Below are 18,816 nucleotides of genomic sequence, written 5' to 3'. Positions count from 1 at the left end.
CAATTTTCCATAGAGAAAGTGGGGCCTAGCCAGCCCCAGGAGATGCCATGTGATACCAAGGTACTAAAAACAGGTACTATTGTCCCTATAGGTCAGGCATGTCAAACTCGCGACGTCACATGATTTATTGCGACTTTTTCCCCATTGCCAGCAATGGGGTAGGTGCAGTTTTAGTATGATGCATCCAGCCCACGGTCCGGCAGTTGGTATTTCATTTATGAACTCTCCTATTGTGGGCTTTCATGTTCTTGTAAATAAGTGTATTCCATTCATTTTATGTAGTCAACTTTTAAAGACAACTAGTCACAAGCAACTTGAAGGATAAAAGAGGATTAAAATGCATCATAAAAATGTGAGTAAATAATCATACTGGTAAACCCAAGACTTAAAATACTGGATCATTCAAGTAGGTCCATAAATTGTTCTACTCCTTGGATGGCCCAAGTTTTTAAACTATTCTAAGGGACTGCAGAGTCAAAAGATAACTAAAAGACTTATATTCCTACCTTTTGAATAATTGAAATGTCTATGAGGCCTGTAGTGGCTTATACTGTACCTGTACTACTGACATAAATATATGTTTGCATATTTCAACTATCAATGTCTGTATTTTTAGGCCAGCATTACTAATTACTTAACTACGCCTTCAAATTTGTTTAAAGCTTTAGACCCTGAATAGACCATTTTAATTAATAAATAAAACTGAACTTCTCTTGATGTGTGAGTTTTTATGCTGTCTTCTCAAGGGTGATGCATTAAGGTTAATTACAACATCATTAATTGCATCCTGCAAATGCCTTGGAGAGAATTATTTTTTCCTTCATTCCCTGAAGCAATTATGTCAGAAAGACGAGTTTAATTGGTTTATTAAAGGCATACACGGATGCCTTAAAGCAAAGAAAGATAGCTAGGAGGCATATATATATAAGCGGGAATTAACAAGTTGTTCAAAGTACAATTCAGCAACAGAGGTGAGATAGTTGGTTTCTGATTGGTTGCTCCTTGCTTTCTTGTTGTGGGAAAAAGGCAAGATAATACAATATTTTAAATCAGCATATTGAATCAGTGGAGAATTCACCAACCTCTAAGTATCGCTAAAGCAAAATAAGTTCCTTCATTATCACCAAGAGGACCACGAATTCATACATCTACACCATATACTTATATAAGATAAAGTCTTTATTCCAAAATCTGATATCCTTTAGTTCTGTTGGATTTAGGTTTCCAAAATCCTTAGTGCTGTGCTGAGTTACCTTAGTTTGCACCCCAACAGATCTAGAAGGCACCAGTTTAAAACAGATACAGATAGTCCTGGACTTATTACCATGACTGTGCCTAACTTTTCTGCTGCTAAGCCAGACATTTCAGTGAATTTTGCCCCATTTCATGACCTTCCATGCCACCATTAAGTGAATCACTGCAGTTGGTAAATTAATAACACAGTTGTTAAGTGAATCTGATTTCCCCATTGACTTTGCCTGTCAGAAGGTCGCAAAAGGTGATCACATGACTCCGGGACACTGCAACCGTCATAAATATAAATCAGTTGCCAAGTGTTTGAATTTTGATCACATGACCATGAGGATGCTGCAATGGTCACGAGTGTGAAAAACGGTCATAAGTCACTTTTTCAGAGCTGTTGTAACCTTGCATATCCTTCAGAAATCCATAGTTCAGTGAATGAGCACCCATTAGAGGTCTGGGTTTAATCTCTTGCATCTTTTGATAGGCCTAAAAAAGCAACAACACCTGTGACTGAATTTTTAAGAACCTCCAGCCAGAGGGATCAGTGAAATAGCTCTGCTCGCATAGGGCAGTTTCTTATATTCCCCAAAGTTGAAGGAGTTCTTTTGACCTACCATAAGCCTGTGGTTTCTTGCCTTTGCTTCTCATTTCTCTGAAGCAGTGAAGCACACTAATTGAAAAATAAAAAATTAAAAAAAACCACGGTGAATCATGATTCAGCATCCATCCTTCCTCTTGTGGCAAATATGCTCTCTCAGCTGGAAACAGCTGGCCTCATGTTGAGAAACTTGAACCTTTCTAAAGGTTACTAAGATGCTGAGACTAATTCTTTCTGTGGAATCTTTCATCCTTTCATATGTCACAAATGGAATGTGGCAATGTTGGGATACCACAGTTTGTGTCTGCATCCCTGACTGTTAAGGTACATGAGGAAGTACAAAGATGATTTCCTCCTAATTCAAATAGTGGCTTTGGAAAACATATATGGAACAGGATCACTGGAGGGGATGAAAAAGTTAAGTTCTCCTGACTGGTTGCAATTCCAGCAATGAGTAGTGTGTTACTCTGGGCAACTGCTATTTACTTTTTCAAATATGTGACATATCCAGGTTTTAGCATGGAAAATGTGTGTGTAACTGCAGAGTAGATGTAACAAGCACAATAGTATGAAGTTATCACCTTGGTCATCCTTAGGCAGATGTTGGTTTGAAGGATAGGAAGCTTAAAAGTAACCGAATGTTTTAATCAAGCATTTTATTAAACAGTTACCTTGATAAAATATTCATAGCCTCTTGTTAACTTTCCCTCACATCAGTAAGAGGCCATCTGTAGAAGAGAAGAGTATTTTCCTACATAGTTTTATTAATGAATTAATAAATATAGTATTAATAATATTTGGATTTATTAAGAAAACTCTCAGATTAAACTTTTAGCAGGCATACATATCACACAATTTTCCTTTTAATATTAGCAACGTAAAAAAGGGAATAAGAAATGGTAAGCTGTAGTTTCACACTAGTTTAAAAGGATTAAATCATAAGGAATTAAAACTGCAACAGGTGCATGGCAGTAAAATTCCCAATACTGTGTTCAGAGGACAATTCTAGGTGGTTTGGAAGAAGATATAGAGAGTGTAAAAATTACGAGGTTCCTATTGTATAAGTTCTCTATCCGGCTGAATTCTATGTTCATATATGGAATCAGTAAGAGGAGAAGGTGAAATTAACAAAACAATTAAAACTAAAACAGATCTGTTATTTTCGGTCTGTCAGATAGTGCCCTGCTAGTTTTTTGTAAAATAGGGAGAAATGATATGGCACAATATAGATTTGGAAATAATCGTTGCCCATCTTTAAACAGTCACTTCCACAAACACAGTTTAAACTTAGCTGTGCTTATTCAGAAATAAGTGCCACTGAGTTCAAATTGGCTTTCTCTCAAGAGTGGTAAATTGCAGCTGTAGCACCTAATTTTGTTGCCTTTATTTCTATTGTTACATTTGAAAGCAAAAAAAAAAAAAAGGCTCAGTTATTTCATACGGTGTCAGACTCCAGTCTGGTAAGATGTTTGCTCCGAGCTTGCAAGTATCTCCAGTGAAAGCGCTGTAAATTGCTTCTATGATGTTAAAGTACCCAGAATGCCAAAAATGAGCACAAACAAAGAATGCTATACTTTCAAATAAAGTTCCTTGGTGCCACTCAAAGAGGAAGATCTAGCAGGTTTGTTCAGTAAAGTAGGTATTGCCATCCTACATAACAAGACAACAATAATCTGTTCCTGTTAAAATGATAAATGTGAATCTCACGGAATATTACCAGCCTGAGGCTTTGGAGAAAATGATTTCATTAACTCCTTCATCCACATCACACTGCTACCTTCTTCTTTTTAAATATATATATACCGGTATATATATATATATATATATATATATATATATATATATATATATATATATATATATATATATATATATATATATATATATATATATATATATATATATATATATATTGCTTGCAAACTTACATTTCAGCATCCAGGCCTACACACTCATAACCATTGCACAGCAGAGCAAAGCACAGGAACTGCTCACCCAGAGCTGAGAGGCCCATGGCGTCATCTGGATGACGTTTCCTGTTTATATCCTGTCCCAAGCCTTTGTACCAGTTGGAATTCAGTTCCTGCCAACAGGAAAGCAGAGATAATTCATGCAGGAAGCACTAACGGTGAGGATGAAGTGAGAAGGGCATTGCCTGGGCCTCTGAGTGGGCCAGGATGTGAATAGCTTCTCAACTTCCTTTGTAAAATAAAGTTAAATGTTGATATAAATGGAACTACTTTCCTCTTACTCAGCTGTCTTTCTTCTTTGATATGAATGAGCCAACACACTCCTTTGCAAAACTTCGTATCTGTTCTACTACCAAGCAGAGCATTCTGTTCTATGTATGATTTAAGTGCATGTACAAAATGAAAGATGACAAACTTGTGAGCTGCAGGGTTCACGTAATGCCCTAGAAAAAGCTCAAAAGGGAGGAATAGTTCATGGTTCAGTCTGTTGTGGGAATCTAACTCTGAGCTTGCTGTATTAAACAACCATCACCTTAAGCTACACTAGCGTTTATTTGTTTGGATATAGTATATTCGGGGAAGAAAGCAATTGTGTTTTGTTAAAGCAGATACAAGTATAAGGTTTAGGAATAGCTAGCTCCCTATAGAGAGACACTTTGGTATGGTGGTTAAAGCATTAGGCTAGAAATTATAATACCACGAATTCTAGTCCCATCTTGGGGATAAAGCCAGCTGCATGACCTTGAGCCAGTCACGCTATCTCCACCCTAGGAAAAAGATAACATACTTCTGAAAAATTTTGCCAAGAAAAAAACCAAAACTTCAGGCACTTGTCCAGGTAGTCCTGGAGAATCAGACATGACTGAATGAAAGAGGGGAAAAGTACTTGTTGCTGAATATGAAATACTATATATATAACTTGTTGCTGAATATGAGATACTGGGAGTCAATAGTGGAGAAGCGCTGATGGGTTAGCTACAGAGCATGCAAAATTTATCGTTGCACATAGCTAGTAGAGTTTCTAGATAGCTTGGGGAGCTCACTGGTCAGATGTACTACTACAACTAGTAGTAGTGTCTTATCTTGATTGATTGACCTTCCATACTGTTGACACAGGAAGCTTCTTGAAGTAGAATCAGTCCAATTAGGCCATCATTGGCTAACCATGGCTATTCCAATTTTTGAGCCAGAGTTTTTCCAGCCCCATTTGGTAATCCTAGCACTTGAATGTGGGACTTTCTGCATGCTTAGTAGCAAGATGGACCACTCAGTTATGGTCTTCTCTTTGTGTGGCTCTTCTCCCTGTGTTATGCAGAAAGGCAGATAGAAGAACACCTGAAAGCCAGAACAAGGTTAATATGTCCATGGTTAAAATAATGTTCTCAGTAGCTACCTGGAGAAGTGCCTGCAGGGTTGTTTTTTTCTTGGCAAGATTTTTCAGAAGTGTTTTATCTCCTTCCTAGTGTGGAGACAGCATGACTGGCTCAAGGTCATGCAACTGGCTTTGTCCCCAAGATGGAACTAGAATTCATGGTATTATAGTTTCAAGCCTAATGCTTTAACCACACATTATACACATTTGTTTTCATTATGGTTTTCAGCAAATAAGCCTCAATGGCTTGGTTCACCAGCTATAAGCTATATGACATGTATCAAAGCATAATACAGTATGTTCACACATTTTGTCAAGCTATAGTTTGTTGGTGAATATTTTAACAAGCCATTATTGGCTTGCTTTACACAATGTTAAGTCATCAACTACAGCTTGCAGACCTATTAACACAATGAGCCAAATCAGTGTCTGAACCCACCCATGGCACAGCACAATGTGTAAATCCAGATTAGTTTGTGACTGTAAAAAGAACCCTATGATATACAGAGGGGGAAAAACCCCAGGATGGGTGCAGTTAACTGAGACAAAGTATTGGAAGAGGACTGACAAAATAAGGATGCTACTAAGCAGGTTGTATCCAGGCAAAGAATGAGGCAAAGAGAAAGAAAGGGGGAAATGAAGATGGTTCTCAAGGGCTTTTCATGATATGAATGATCTACCACAGTGGTTCTCAACCTTTTCTTCACCATGGACCCCCTTTAAATACTTTTTTTGGCCACAGACCATGGCCATGGACCCCCAAGTCTTAACTCAAGATTTAAATCATAACATTTCTTCAAGCCTTATGATAACATTGCAGTCCCCCACCCCCATTGGTCTATGGACCATAGGTTGAGAACCACTGATCTACTATATCTCTTTAAGTGATTCCACATTTTCATTATGAGATGGCAATATGTGATGGAGGACATATACTATTTGATGGGTTTTTTTCCCCTCCTTATTTCTCCAAAGGTTTCCCCTTCCTTCCTACTTCATACAGAAGAGAAAAACTAAACAGAAATCTGCAGCGGGTCAACTGAACTCAGCATTCTTATAAGCAGACATGCAGGTGGGTGGGTGGGGGGCTAGAGGGAGGCTCTTCCACCTCCTACTTTTTGCCTCTTTCTATGTCCCTCCCTACTGTGTGCTTGTAAAAGGAAGGAGATTCCTAATGTTATGTTGCGTGACTGGACCGTGCAGGAACAGATGACATGACAGTGGGTCAGTAACTCAGCTTTATTGTGGTGGAAGAAGGCTAAACCTCCACAGCTCAACACCCTTTAAATACTGTCGCCGGCAGGCAGGCGGCCAATCGACTGCGTTGAAAAGTCCCGCCAGAACTGCCCGACCAATGAGGGCGGGGGTCGACGCCACCTGCTGTTGCCGGGTGTTGACACAGCTGTTGCCGGGGGCTGAGCTGTCACTAACAAACAACATTATGTATATAACACCCAAGGAGACAGAAAAAGGAGTTCCTACCAGGGATGTCCATGATGATGAGGAAGACGTTGATGAGGATGTTATTCAGTAATGTCCAGTTCTTAGTGGTTCTGTGGCCCAGATCTCTCCACATCTTCTGATTTTGCACCACTTCTTTGAGTTTTTCTATACTCTGGTTAGTGTCAGCTTTGATGGTGTCCAGCCACGATGTTCTTTGACAGCCTGGTCTCCTTTACTGCTAACTCTTCCAAACATAATTGTTTTCTCTAGTGAATTCCCCCTGACATGGCCACAATAAGTGAGGCGCAGTTTCATGATTTTGCCTCCTAGTGATACGGATGTCCATAGTGTGTGGACAAAAAAGTCAACATGGAAGCCTCTATCTTTTCTTCCTTGGCCTTCCCTGACATGAATACCCCTGGCTTTGGGTAATGGTCAGATGCATTGTTGTTAACCAACAGTCACAAAGAAAATCATCTTTCATCTAATAATCCATGCTGTAAATAATAATTACTGGAGTAAAAGTCTAGGAGATGAAAAAGTCTGTCTGTGATACACAAAGTCCTTTGCCTATTTGTGTTTCCACACACACACCCCTTCAGCTCATGTGACTAAAACCTTACACCAAAACCCCGTTCTTGTAATTTACTAAGATCCATTGTGGTGAGCAAGTAATTACTGTAAAGGAGTTTTGTTTTGTTTTTTTCTGGGGAAAATTATTCTCTGATTCAGCAGATTTTTTTTTTAATCTCTTGTTTTGCAGACATAGCAGCCACTTCCAGGGCTGCTGGATAAACAGTGTTAAATGCAGATACCCATTCTAGGAAACTCAGAGCAGTTGTAAGGAACTCTTTTCTGCTGCTGGGCAGTGGGAAGTGCCTTCGGAAATATCTGTCTAATAGACATTAAAAGAAGTTCTGAAAGCAATTCATTTGTATAAGCGACAAAGATTGGTCTAGATTAGTGGAAGAAGTCACAGAGTGACTCAAATGGTCCTCAATAAACAGAGAACCGTGACTTTTACACTAGATCAGTGTTTCTCAACCTCAACAACATTAAAATGTGTGGACTTTTATTCCCAGAATTCCCCAATCCACATGGGGAATTGAAGTCCACACATGTTAAAAGTTGCTAAGGTTGAGATATACTGATATACAGCAACATATGTGTATGCAACTAGACCATGTACAACTGGATCTGTGCCCTTGGCATTTCATGTCCTACACAAAATAACTGTGCACTTACCTACTCTATCTCAACAGGTGTCCTGAAGAATAAATGCTTAATATATATATATATATATATATATATATATATATATATATATATATATATAGCCATACAGCAAAAGCCAGACGTTTTCATAGTTGTGGGTTTAGGGTTGTGGTTGTTGTTGTTGTTTTTTAACTAGGACTCAAAGCAAAGGCAGCCACAGGTAAAAATAGTGACCCATGGATGCTCATGATAAAGGGAAGGAATCAGTTGTCCCTTGTGGTGTTTGAACCATAGCCTATGCACATAAATCCAAAGCAGAAACACCTCCCCACAACAACTGGGGTTAAGCCAAGCCAAGGAGGGGTGAAAAATCCCGGAGGTGAGATAAGGCACCAGTGAAAGGCATCCTATCCATCATAACAGGAAGTCCTGTGAAGCTATCAAAGTAGCTTTTCCTCTGGAGCAGAATAAGGAGCCAAGCGTGTGAATTTCCAGAGTTCATAGACCTGGCTATCCAATATGACCACAGGAAGACAGGTGAAGAATAGCCCAATTTCCCTTATGATATGGAAGGGCTCAGAGTTACTCTAATTTTTTTTTTAGATTAAGTTTCATTCTAAAGTAAAAATACAGGGAAAAAGAACTAAGAGAAAAAAAGGGCAGAGAAAGTGGTGACTTCTGACTTTTTTTTTAGTGCAGTAAAATACTAAATAAATAAATAACCCCACAACCTCAACTTTTTTGCTTTACATTTCACAAGATTTCAAGCCATTTCTACAATACCAAAATCATTCTAATCGTCAAAATCTAAAGTGAAAGTTTCATTTTTTTTCAGTTTTGGGCAAAAAAAAAAAAATCCAGGAGGGGTTTCCAAGGAGAAACAAAACTAGATAAATTCTTCTCTTTAATTAAAATAGACAGCCTCGCAATCTCCAGTAACTCTATCATATTTGCCAGTCACACTTCCATTGTGGGAATTAGTGTGTCTTTCCATCTTTGTCTATATAAAATTCTCTCCTCTGTCAAGGTATATAACAGCAAAGTCCCAAATCTTTCAAGTTCTTTATCCATCAAATCTAAAAAGAAAACAAGTTACTCTAAATTACTAAAAGAGTTCTTATCACTTATCACTTCTCTACAAAGACTTGTCTGGAACAATTATTTTAAGGAAAGGAACCATGGATGAAAAGTAGGAGATTGACACATGGCAGGAAACAGGGTTTCATTGTGTTGTTGTTTTTTTGTTTTTTGTTTCAGTAGAATAGGAGGCTAACTGTTGTTAAACTCTGATGCACTGTGCCCACGCAATTTTCCCAAACAACTCCCAACCAGTCCCAGTTAGTTATTGCTGCATGACTATAACTCAGGGGACTAGAGTTGCAGATGGCTCTCAAATTCTTCCTAGTTTCCTATTAAAGTGAAGGAAGGAGAAACCATAAAATGTGGTGGGCGTGATCATACTTATTGTATTCCATTAACTTAATTTTATTTAAATTGAATTTCCATTAAACTAAATAAAAAAAAGCTTTAGAGAACAGAGGGAAAGCCCAGTCTATCATCTACGGTAGAGGTGGCTGGCAAGATTTCCCCATCTGGCCCACCAATGTTCTTAGGTGAAGGTTTCTGGTTTCTCTGGTGCCTTTCATTTACTCAGCCTCTGCTCCTGAGAATCAATCATCTTACTATGGAGGAAAAAAACACACAGATCTCTTCCTTGGACCACAAAATATAAGAAAGGTCAACAGAACAGTGCAGTGTGATAAAGCAAAAGAACTCAAGACTGTAAGTTAATATGAAACCCAGCATTATCAGCCATGGGTCACTTCCCAAGAGACCTACACATTAACAAGCTGTTGGAGTGTTAGAGCACTTTAGTTCCATCTACTCTCTTTTTTAAAAAGTATTTTATTGGTTTTCTATCATTACAATTTATTTGTGCTTAATAAACAACCTGTTGTTTGGGTTAATTTTTGCCTAGTCATAAAAAATTAAGTTCTTACTCTCTATCCCGCTTTTCCAACCATTGATAAAATAAGTTCCATGTTTGAAAGTACGCTGAATCTTCCTTTCCTTTGATTCTCAATGTGAGACTGTCCATTTCTGCACAGTCCAATATTTTCTTAATTATCGCTTCCTCCGATGGTGTTGTTTCTACTCTGTTCTATGAGTCTACCACAATCTATTAAATACGGCTGATACATGAAACAAAAAGAGAATTTTTAAGCAATATTGTGCTCATTAAACCAGAAGTCTCCATGCTGATAAGCTGATTTGGGATTTTTAAAATTGGTGGTGAATACACCCAGAAATGTATCAAATGGGCAAAACAAGCTGACCTAGTGGACATGCCTAAACCTTTATGAAGCATTGATTTATTGGATGCCTCCTGCCTGCCCTCATCACCCCCTCCCACCACAAAACATTGCAGGTATTGCTCGACCTACGACCGCAATTGAGCCCAACATTTCTGTTGTTAAGTGAGACATTTGTTAAGTGAGTTTTGCCTCATTTTATGACCTTTCTTGCCACAATTGTTGAGTGAATTGTTGATAAGTTGATAAGTTAGTAACCTGGTTATTAAATTAATTTGGCTTCCCCATTGACTTTGCTTGTCAGAAGGTTGCAAAATGTGATCCTGTAACCTTGGGACACAGCAACCATCATAAGTATGAACCAGTTGCCAAGCATCTGGATTTTGATCACATGTTCATGGGGATGCTACAAAGGTCGTAGCTGTGAAAAATGGTCATAAGTCACTTTTTTCAGTGCTGTTGTAACTTTGAATGGTCACTAAATGAACTGTTGTAAGTCAAGGACTACCTGTATTCCTGTTTATTGTGTCTTCTTTTTGAGAAGGTGGTATACCTTTAATGAAAGCAGAGGACTGCAAAAGCTGAAGTTTTAAGGTTTTATGAAGAAACTTTACTGGCCCAGATGTTGTTGGTGGCTGGCACTTTGCTTTGCAACAAACCTGGTTTCTAGTTTTTAAATTACAAGAATGGCTAAGATATGTAAAAAGTGATGGGAGGCCTGGAGTACATTAACAGATAGCAAAGATGAGGCCTAGAGTACAATAATATTCCTAAGCACTATGTTAGGGACCCTAAGATTTAATTCAATTATCTCCCCCCTCTCTTTTTTTTGACCAACATCACACACCAGAGCATCATAGAAAAGCACATTTAATAAAAAAATAGATTGGTATGAAAGATTAAAAAGTTAGGTATAATACTGAAAATTCAAAAGGGTTCATGATCTTTTATGTAACACTTTATTTAGGATACTTATATCCTCATCTTGCATGCTGCTCTTATTAATTGTTGCATCTGCTGTAACAATGAATAAAAGCTGCATGCAAGACGAGGATATAAGTATCCTAAATAAAGTGTTACATAAAAGATCATGAACCCTTTTGAATTTTCAATATTTTTGTATAAATATACCCTTAAACAGGACCATTTCTACACTGGATCAAAAGAACCCAGTTAAATGAATGAGTTAAAACCATAATATTTTTTGTTATTCATTCAAGAAAATGATCCAAAGCTACATATTTGTATCTGGCAAAAATATGAATCATTCAGAAATGTTCTGACATGTGTCCTGCATATGTCCAAGGACACTTTCATTCTTATGTGCCATCTTTTGATTTGAAAACACAATACTTCTACATGTGTATATATATATATATATATATATATATATATATATATATATATATATATATATATATATATATATATATATATATATATTATAATGATGATTATATATTTTATATATAATGATGATTATATATTTTAGAAGAATAAGGAAAGGGGTAATACAAATAGAAGTTCAAAAGAGGATAAAAAATATATAATGAAGATGAAAAGCCAAATACAGATAGTCCTTGACCAGGGACCAGTCATTTTATGATTGTTCAAATTAACAACAGCCTCAGAGTGGCCCATAAAACACCTCTGGCCATCACAAATGGTTGCGCTTCCTCCCCATGGTCCCATGTTGGGCGGGTCAGTTTTATAACCCATTGTAGCTTCTGTAATCATGTGACCACAACTCATGATGTTGTTTGCTGGTTTCAAATGAATGGCTTTGCTTAACAACCATGGTGTATGTTTAATAAATGCTTCATTCACTTAATGACTTCAGCATTTGCCTAATGACCACTGTGAAAAATGCAGGAAAGTTCTAGTCATCTGGATGCATCACCTAAGGACTGCAGTGACTTGGAGCCATAATTCCCGGCTTATTTACAGTCATAAGTCAAGGACTATCTGTATAAATTGTAAACTACAGGTGAATAGCCAGCCTAATGTGCCCTATGACTAATATATTCTCTTATCACTAAAAGCTTTTTATAAGAAGGCAATTTCATTTTCTTTTTTTTACACTAGAAAACATTTCACATCCATTTTCTAATCAAAACATTTGACACATCACTTTTAAAGGTGTAGACTAGAGTTTCCTATCCCAGAGCATCCTTAAGATCCTTTAATGCCTTTGGTGGGGCACCAAATAATAAACCTGGGTCCATGCACATTTTCACAATGTCACAATTATGGACGAATGATGGATTTGTCTGGATTTCTCTAAAGGAAGCAACTTTTTTTTCCAACAGGGCAGGGCTGTCTTGGTGGTGATATTACCACCATTACTTAAAAAGCTCAGTGGGAGAAAATGTCTATGATCTTCCTTCCAGGGGGATGGCAAACTATCAGAAAGTAACGGAACAGTGGAAGGCAAGAATGCCACAATATATCTATGTTTCCAAATTTCTCTTAAGCTTTGAAAGAATATCTAAAGCAAACACTCTTTCATCCAACCAAATAAGAACTGATTGGGGGGCAAAAAAAGGACAGTCTCTATCCAACACTATCAAGTGACACTCCTTTCTATCCAATTTAAGATGCCCTGTGAGCACACAAATCGGAATAAACAGTGTCTGACTATCCACCCCTTCAACTCTCTGTGCGTCATGTTTCGGAGCTGGTGTTCTTTGCTGCAAAACCACAGTAAAGCTGCCACATTAGAAATGCATGATGCCGAAGTGTCTCTTTGAAGGAAACACTATGGGCAAAGCAGGCTATTTGCTAAATCTGATGGGATCAGCACCAAGAGGCTACAAGGTGGCCAGTAAAACAAAACTCTGCTATTCCAAGGGAAAACAGAGATGCAAGATGTTGTCCCAAAGGTGCTTTTTTCAAGAGGCAACTGGACTTGCTTTGTTTGTCCTTGAAGATGCTTTGCTTTTCATCCAAGAAGCTTCTTCAGTTCTGGCTGAAGGAAAAAAAAAGCATCTTTGAGACAATCATGACCTGGATAACTGAGAATCCCCATAGACGAGCAAATCTGATGATGAAATACAGGTAGTCCTCAATTTACGACCACAACTGAGCTTAAAATTTCTATTGCTAAGTGAGACATTTGTTTAGTGAGTTTTGCCCCTTTTTACAACCTTTCCTGCCACAGTTGTTAAGTGCATCTGACTTCCCCATCGACTTTGCTTGTCAGAAGGTCCCCAAAAGTGATCACATGACCCCAGGACTCTGCAACCATCATAAATATGAACCAGTGCCAAGCATCCAAATTTAAATCATGTGACCATGGGGATCCTGCAATGGTGATAAGTGTGAAAAATTGTCATAAGTCACTTTTTTCAGTGCCATTGTAACTTTGAACGGTCACCACTTTTATAATGAAAGGCAGAGATATTTTTTTTGTTCAGTATTGGGCAGAGTGCTGATCCATAGTGCATTAGGCTATCTTCCCTAGACTTGGCAAATTGTTGGCTTCTATAACCTCTATATCTTGTTCTATTACTAGCATAAAATAATATCAATAAATATTTCTGGAGGACTCACCAAATCATCGTTAAAAAACAACACCACAAAATTCTTCCTGATGCCCTTTTGTCTGCTTTTTTTGAAGCATCTCTCTTAATTAGAAGTCCTACATAGCTTAAAAATGGGCACTCTATTTTGCCACATTCTGGATTACAGTTTCAAAGAAAACAATAATTTTCATGGTACAAGTTATCCTTTTTACATGCCTTAACACATAATTAACAAGTTTTGATCCTGTCCTAAATGTTCTGCATTTATTTCCCAGCCATCTTAGTTCTATATGGAGAGAAAAGCTGAACATTGTACTGAGTCATGGGTGAATTAACCATGGTTTGATGAATAAACTACATATAGCTGTGAACCAGACAATTAACTGCAAAATCCACTAAAGCAGGGAACAGGAGTCAGCTGTCCTCTTGTCAAAGAAATTCCACAGCAGTTTATTGGGCCACATTCCCAAATCCTTAATCTCTACCCACACTGACACCAAACAGCACCAGTTCAATTGGAGCAACACAAAAACCATTGGCCATGCTACCACCCACCACGCTTGTGAGTTCATCGAAGCCTGGCACTCCACAAGCTATTCCATCAACAGACACACTGATCTACAGCCAGCCTACCAACCCCTCAGGAGCCAAATCAACCACACAGTCAACCAGAGACAGCACTGACCCTCAACCAATCCATGCAAGCAAGCCCCACCACCACCAGCAGTTAAACCTCCCAATGACCCTGACCTAATGTAATCTCCCCATCACAAGCCTCTCACTGATGACTCACATCTGACCCATCACGAGACCTTCACTTGACACACCCACACCTGAAACCCTTATAAACACTGACACTGACATCCCCTAAACTCCGCTGAAGATGTTACCTAGCCTGGTAACAAAACATTCAGAAACCAACAAAACAAGCTCGGAGAACCAACGTTCACCCTCAGTTTATTGAGCACTGAGCAGGGGGTTAGACTAGAAGATGATCTTTATGGTCAGTTGTCTCTCTATAATCCTAAATTAATACTCCAAAAGAACCTACTCCTCATTAATGGAGCAAACCTACTGTCATGGTCTTTCTAAGTTCTTTGAGTTCTCTGTTTCAGATCTCTTTCTCAGCTTCTAGGCATCGGCAGGGTCTTGCTGCTTTCATCAAAATGACCTCGGAAGCATCACCTTGGGAGCTCCAGCCTTTTGGTACATCTATGCTGTATCACAACACTTTCTTAAACTTTGCAACTTTAAGTCCAGAACTTGACATGTTTGAGAAACACTGATATAATTGTTAAGGCTAATAGAGCTGGGCTGCACAATTCAAGACATCCACTAGATGGCAACAAAGAGCTAACATCCATTTAATCCTTACTGCCATCTAGTATTCATATCATGTTCTGCAACCCAGTATAATATTTTTTTCTTTTTGTCACCTGCACTCAGATGACCTGATGGTCCTTGGAAGATATGTATTCATATAACTTTTGTGAGTTTATTTAGGTGGCAACATAGATCCAATCCTTTTTGTACTCTGTCTCCCTCCCACCTGAGTTTATATAATCCTGGCCTACCAATAGTTTTTATAATATTCTTGCCACCTGCTGGTGCCATTGGAAAGATGGGCAGATTTTTAAAACTTTTTATTAAAAAGACAATTTGCTGACTGAATTCTGCTGCTTATTGATTTTTCTCAGTTCCCCTTAAAAAAACTGTCTCTGTAGATAATTTCCATTTTTTACAGGAAGGAGGGTTTATTCATATCCAATTTGCACGTTAAAAGTCTGTGCTAAACCTTATATGCAGTTGCCTCTAGCAATATAGAGACACGGAAGAGAAGGGAAAGGAATTTTCTACTTAGAGACTAAACCAGGAAAATAAGGGTTCTTTTCCCCTAGATTTGAAGTATAGGCTCAATTCATATTTGGTCATAAGCAGTGGTTTGTGGTTCAATAAAGCATAAATAAAATCATGATTGGTTAAATAAACCACAACAGTTTTATAATAAAAAGGAAATAATCAGATCAATTGTATTATGACTTAGCATGATGTACTGAGCTTATGCTAAGATTGAAAGGCAACATGGAAAGCATTTAATCTAGCCATTCCCAAATCTGGGGCAATCTTTATGAATGGGATTACAGTTGCCACTGTTATAATCCAGTCAATCAAGAAAATTGGCATGCTAGCCAGGGATGATAGGTCCTGTAATTTGATCAATAGGCAAGGCATCAGGTTGAAAGCTAATGTTGTCTAAATCCTAGCTTCCTGCAATATGCAACAACAGGGTTGTTGACAATGGCCATTCAATTTTGGCTTAAATAACTCAACTGGAAGGCATGTTCACCTCAACCTCTCAAGACTGTCTTGTTGCATTGAAGGTGGGGGTGTTGAAATGCCTCTTCCTGGCCTTTGCCAATTTAGTGGTTTTGACCACAAAGGTTGAGAGCTGGAATCCTAGCCAGTTTGGAGGGCTGTTATGCTGGGGAAGACTAGTTGAGTATTACAGGTGAAGATGTGAATTCTCTGTCACCAGAATTGATCAGTGGCGCTAGCCTTCCTGTCAATCATTCTTTCCACTGTTCGGTAAAGTCACTGAAGCACAAAGGAAGCCATTCCCTTTCCCAACTTCATGTTATCTGATATCTTTGAATTACAAATCCCATTACCTCCAGACAGTGGCCAATAGGATGATGGGCACTGAAGCGATCAATAGAGCTTAAGGCAGCAACAGACAGTTGAGAAAGATAAAGTCTCTCAAAGAGGGTGGTGCTCCAGCCCAAGGCCAGATCTCTTTGGGGGATTAGGCCTTCTTGTGGCTGGTTGAGTCATGTGTTTACCTAGTTATCACTCTCCTAGCCAAGGATAAAGAAATGTATGCAGCCTGTGCAGAAGGGCAGGTCACTCCAAACAGGCCTGGGGAATCTGGATTGCCTTACTGCACTAGGGCCTCACGAGGGTATTAAAATCGTCACGCAACTCCATAGCATGTAGAAATCTGAAAGTGGAGAGGCACAATCCAGTTCAGCCTGAAGACCAGAGAAATCTTTAGAAAGAAAATTTTTAAATTCCTCTCTCATTTGGATTTGGACACCAGGAACCAAAGTGTGTGCTTCGTTGCAGAATGCGTCAAGAACAGCTGCCTAACAAGTTTTTTGATAGACAGGTTCTTGGCAACTAAGCCCAACAAATGCTTGAAGGTAGATCTACTTTGTTACCTACTTGGGTCTCCATAAACTGCAAAAGAGGATGGAGAAACAGGCACCTTAGAAATATTTGGTGGTCTCTGAGCTTTGTTGTTTTCTTGCAGACGTTCTGTTACCCAAACAAGGTAACATCATCAGTGCTAGACATTCTCCTTTATTGGAAACAAGCACCTGCCTTGCCAGTATATAGCTTATAGGCCATATTCCTTTTGAGAAAAGGGCATGGTGTCAGAGGCCTATCTTCCATGCAAAATCTCTCAGGCCCATTTTTGGCTATTAGAGAGAGTAGAGAAAAATGTCTAAACTTCCAGAAGGCCAGTGCTGGTCAGGATAAACAATCTTGATCCAGGGGTGGTGGTGTCTAAAATTCTAAGGCAGTTTCTTATGTTCTAGTTCATAAGCTGTGCAGGTTTGACCATCTGCATTTGGGACAAGTTGGGTAACCTTAGTTTAATAAAATCTGCATCTGGATGATAAGCCATACGTTATTTATAATATTGCAGCATCTATACGTCACTTTGTGTGCCTATTTCATCCTAGGGGGGGGAATCAGAGAGGCTGCAGAAATAAAATGCAGCTGCACATTTTGTATTTTGTTTTATTTACAAAATTTGCAAAATTAGAAAAAAAATTACAAAAAAACTACAAAACTGCAAAATTCTTGTATTATTTACAAAATTATTTACATATTATTTACAAAATGTGCTGTCATGACCCCAATATTGGGGAAATATCAAGAAGTGGTTTACTGGCTCCAGGTTACAATGAATTCAGTGTGGTCTAGTGCAATGTTGGGAATTCTGAGAGTTGAAGTCCACATATTTTAAAATTGCTAAGATTGAGAACGCTGATCTAGTTGTGAAGGTACCAGGCTAGAGACCAGGAGACTGTGAATTCTAGTCCTGCCTTAGCTATGAAAGCCAGCTGGGTGACTTTGGGCTCTCTCTCAGCCCAACAGTCTTGTTGTGGGGAAAGTAGGAGGAAGAAGTAGCATTAAGAATGTTTGCTGTTGTGAGTTATTTATTTAAAACAACAATTAAGGTGGGATAAAAAAAATAATCTAAAAATTTGCACAACTCAGTATTTGCACAACTCCACAAAGTCAGAATGATAGATGACTGCCATTTTTCTTAGAAAAGCAGTGTCAAATTTGATAGGGAACAAAATCTGATTCATAGTTTTTGGTAAGTCTTATGCAATCTTTAATTAAGAAAGAAGAATCTCACATGCTTCTGGTTAGACCAAAGGGCCCAATTAAGCAGGCTGCTGAATCTCTGCTGCCAGCTGGTGGCTTCTGACGGAGTCTGGAGGGCTGGCACAAAATGTGACACCAAACTAGAATTCTGATTGGAAGCTGGAATGTTTCTCTGAGTTTAGCAAGGCTTTCTTCCTCTTCCCGGGGAGGCACTAAGCATCTTCTGCGGAGCAGATGCTGGGGTAAAAATAAATAGGGCTGAAATAAGTCTGATTTATCTGCCCACAAAACTATAAGCACAAAGTTCATTTGAAATAGGCTTAACTTGACCTCCATCTCAGGCATCCTGTGTGATAATCTTCAGAAATCCTTAGCTAACATAGTTTTAGCCCTCTGGGATCTATCATATTGTTTTAAATTAGAATTCAAGATTCATAGAATCAGGTATAAAAAAACACACCTAGAACTTCAGAGTCCAAGAATTTGTTTAGAGCACAATTTCCTGGTTATCTCCTAAACATTTCTCATTTTGGCAAGATGGGGAATTTCTTTGTTGTCCAATGTGCCCTTATATCAGGTGTGTCAAACTACTGGCCCGCAGGCTGGATGCATCATAGTGAAACCGCGCCCACTCCATTGCCAGCAATGGCAAAAAAGTCACGATACATCACGTCACGTCAAGCAACATTGACACCCCTACTTTATATAATCACTTTCAAAACATCAAGCTTTCCCT

The sequence above is a fragment of the Vipera berus genome, assembly GCF_964194415.1.
Source record: "Vipera berus genome assembly, chromosome: 3".
Classification (NCBI taxonomy): Eukaryota; Metazoa; Chordata; class Lepidosauria; order Squamata; family Viperidae; genus Vipera; species Vipera berus.
The sequence above is the reverse complement of the archived record's forward strand: the minus strand, read 5'-3'. Positions refer to the sequence as shown.